The sequence below is a fragment of the Microtus ochrogaster genome, linkage group LG5 (assembly GCF_000317375.1).
Source record: "Microtus ochrogaster isolate Prairie Vole_2 linkage group LG5, MicOch1.0, whole genome shotgun sequence".
NCBI classification, from domain to species: domain Eukaryota; kingdom Metazoa; phylum Chordata; class Mammalia; order Rodentia; family Cricetidae; genus Microtus; species Microtus ochrogaster.
In genome coordinates, this window is record NC_022031.1 from 37,515,173 (window position 1) to 37,518,971 (window position 3,799).

Consider the following 3,799-nt stretch of genomic DNA (forward strand, 5'->3'; position numbering starts at 1 on the left):
CAGGACAGGCTCCAAAGCCACAGAGAAACCCTGTCTCGAAAAACAAACAAAAACAAAAAACAAACAAACAAACAAACAAAAAAAGCAGTGAAGGCTTTGGGACTGCATTTCTGGTTTGAATATACTGGATGTTAAAACTGAAGAGACATTTAGAGTTACTGTTTAGACAATTTGTATATAAACATGGGTCTGTGATACCTAAGGCCCTGTCTGAAAAACGCCCAGGAATAAATGCAGAAAGTGAGACCTGACAAGGGTGAAACTGGTCCCGGTTTCTTAGAGATTTTCTAATTTCCAAGGATTCACGGCTAAGCCTTTGGGTGTGCCCTCGCGATTCAAGTCTCTAGGGTTCTCGCTTTGGTCCTGTCTCTAACCCTGAGTCTTAACCTCTCAGTGACCCCCTCCTTTCTTCCCTGGATCAGCAGGGTTGTCATTTCACAATCAAAGCTCAGGGTTGCAGGAATCCAGAAGAGGGATTTAGTTACGTCACTGTCGGCTCCTCCCATTGGTCCGGGCGGGTGGGGCTCAACGCCATGATGTCAGACGCCTAAAGGGGCGGAGCAACGGCTGGAAGGAGGAGGGAAGTAGGCCTTCAACATGGCGGCCGTGGTACTGGCGGTGGCTACGGTGACGGTCTGGCCCGGGGCGGATAGAGTTGGAATGGGGGTTGTTCGCTCTCCCTAGGGGCAGCGGGAGCCAGGCGGGGACTGAGCCCGGGAGGCCGGGCGGAGCCAGCACCTTTCAGCTTTCTGGACGGCAGCGGCATTCAGGTGAGGGGGGCCTGTCTCTGGGGGAGGGGGAGAGGGGCGGAGTTGGGGGAAGGGGCCGGTACCCGGAGACCGTGGAGGTGGGGGGAAGCTGGGGACCCGGTGCCTGGGGGCCCCCGCAGGATGAAAGGAGCTGGAGTACTGGGGAGGGAAGGAGAAAGCCGGACGGCGACCGACGTCTAGGGCGGATTCTGGGCGAAGGGTCAGAGTGACGGGACCGGAGTTGAAGGGGCGGAGGGCAGACGGCAGACGGGGTGCGAGCAAATGAGTTGGGATTAAGGGGACTAATTCTCTCCTAGGAGACGGACGCAGTAGACCTCTCTGCCGCTCCAGTGGGAGCTCAGTGGGAGCTAGAGCAGGTCGAGGAGCGGAACCCAGGTTTAGGAAAGAAAGAGTGCTGGGGAGTTGAGGGCGAGCGTGGAATGTGAGCATTTAGTTAATTGGGCGATGAGATTAGGGAGAAAAAGAATCAGACCAGGGTGAATGCTTTTGGGTGGAATCTTTGGCATTGTCTGATCTTCTCTAGCTATATCTTCCCTAGAGTTTCCTCTTTTTTTTTTTTTTTTCTTTCCTGGGTGGAAATACCTGGGTTACCCACCTGGGTCTCATAAACAACCCCAAGTCTGTCTTTTGAAGCCAAGCATTTGCCTTTTTACCAGCGGCCCTTGACCTCATGTAATTGTTTTCTGACATGAGACTTAAAATTTTTTGTGTTGAACTGGAGTAAGATTTTGATACTTTTTAGACACCATAGCGTGTTGTAACCCAAAATTTGTCGTGTATTATATATAATGTTCTAATTCTCATTCTTAGCACTTTATCTGTTTCTTCAGTTGTAGTTGTTAGTGTTTGGGAATTTTAATAAATATGGTGGATGCTTTTCTGTTGAATTTTCTCAGATTTGATGATAAAGCAAGGTATTTCATTTTCATTGATAAATAGTTCTTTTTAGGGTCTGAACAATCCAGAGCACTTATTCATGCAGAGGACTTGATTTCAGCTCTTGACCCTACATGGTGGCTCACATTCATCCATAACTCCAGTTCCAGGGGATAGCTATGAAACCTTTTTCTGACCTCCATGACCACTAGGCAGGAGTATGGTGCGTACATATAGCATGAAGGCAAAACACTCATACAAATAAAATAAGTAAATCTACAAAATTTTTATTTTTCCACCTGCCATCACACCCAGCCTAAAACATTATCCCCCCACATCCCCCCCCAGCAGGGTTTCTGTGTATAGCCCTGGTGTCCTGGAACTCTTTCTGTAGACCAGCCTGCCCTCGAACACACAGAGGATCCACCTGCTTCTGCCTCCCGAGTGCTGGGATCAAAGGCATGATCTCTGGGTTTATAAACATTTTTCTTCCTAGTTAGTATCCCAGCCTAGTTAAACTGAAAGTTTCCGCTTTATCTTAAGCCACAAAATGTCTAAAGTCAATAAGATTGCCTTAGGTATCGTAAGTGAAGTTTTATAGATTGAGTTTTTGTTTCTGATTCATTCTCTTCATTCTGTTACTGAAAACCTACTGTGTGTTTCATCAGTGAGTCATAGTTATGGAACCGGGGAATTAGTAGTTCTCTAGTAAATGTCCCTGTCGTTGCATAGCAGGTAAATAACCAAAGGCCTCATGGAGAAAAAAGTATTAATTTACGAAGATTGAAGTATGTAAATATAAAAACTCCCTGAATTTTTACTTTTTTTTTTTTTTTTTTCTGAGATAGGGTTTCTCTGTGTTGTCTTGCCTGTCCTGAAACTCACTTTGTAAGCCAGGCTGGCCTCGAACTCACGGAGATGAGTCTGCCTCTCCTGAGTGCAGTACCACTGCCCCGCTGGATTCTTTTAAACTTTTCTTTTTAGTATTCAAAACTTTTTACTTGTGACATGTGTCTGTTTTTGTTTCCTTTTTTAATCTTTTTTTTTTTTTTAGTTTATTTATGTGTGTATGTGTATGGGAGTCTTTCCTGTATGTATGTCTGCACAGAAGAGAGTGTTCTGGAACTGGAATTTCACAGTTCTAAGGTTCTGTGTGGGTGCTGGAACTTGAATTTGGGTCTTTGGAAGAGGAGGTAGTGTTCTCTCTTGACCTCTGCGCTCTCTCTCCAACACCCCTCTTTTGATACTCTCTTAATATGCATTAGTATGTAACTCTGGCTGGCCTAGAACCCTGCAAACCATTCTGGCTTAAAGACTCAGATCCTCCTCCTTCTGCTGAGAGAGTTTGAGGATGAAAGACATTTGTCAGTACCATACTTGGCTGGCTTTATTTTTTTCTTTTGATTTGGGAAAACAGTATCCTAGTAAGATACAGTAGATAGACATTGTAGTGATTATCAGTGCACATTTCTTTGACAAATGTCATCTGTGTCTTTAGCCTTTTTCCTTTTTTCCTTTTTTTGGTTTTTTGAGACATGGTTTCTCTGTGTAACAGTCCTAGCTGTCCTGGAACTAGCTCTTGTAAACCAGGCTGGCCTTGAACTCACAGATATCCACCTGCCTCTGTCACCCTAAGTGCTGGAATTAAAGGTGTACACCACCACTGCCCAGCCCTGCCTATTTTTAGTTTTTAAAATTAAATGACCATGTCCTGGTGGTGGTTGCGCACACCTTTAATTTAGCATTCAGGGAAGCCAAGGCAGGTGGATCTCTGAGTTTGAGGTCCAGCCTGGTTTACAGAGTGAGTTGTGAGTTCCAGGACAGTCAGAACAACCTGCAGGAATTGGTTCTTTCCTTCCCCTCTTGTGGGTTCCAGGAATCAAACTTAGGTTGTCAGGTGTGGGTTCCTCTTTTTCCTTTTGACTATTGTATTTAAAATCTATCAGGAGTGGTGTCATGTTCCTGTCATCTCAGCACTTCTGAGTCGTACAGGACCCACTTGAACTACATAGTGAGACTTTACCTCTCCTACTGCCCCCAAAAAGCTTAGGGTTCCTGAAGTTTAACTGAAGATACAAGTTCTTTTGAATATTTTCAGCATTGTAAATATATCAATATTTCTGAGTATAGGCACTGATATATTTTTTTCTGTT

The 3,799-nt window shown here is 45.0% G+C and overlaps 1 protein-coding gene across 1 annotated transcript in view; it reads left to right on the forward strand.

The window, feature by feature from the left end:
- Window positions 1-562: 562 nt before the first annotated feature.
- Window positions 563-3,799, forward strand: part of Ubap1 (ubiquitin associated protein 1) — a 33,637-nt gene continuing 30,400 nt past the window's right edge. Inside the window, exon 1 of the mRNA XM_005362008.2 lies at window positions 563-770. The gene's annotated coding sequence lies outside the window, so the exon portion shown is untranslated. The remainder of the gene's footprint in view (window positions 771-3,799) is intronic.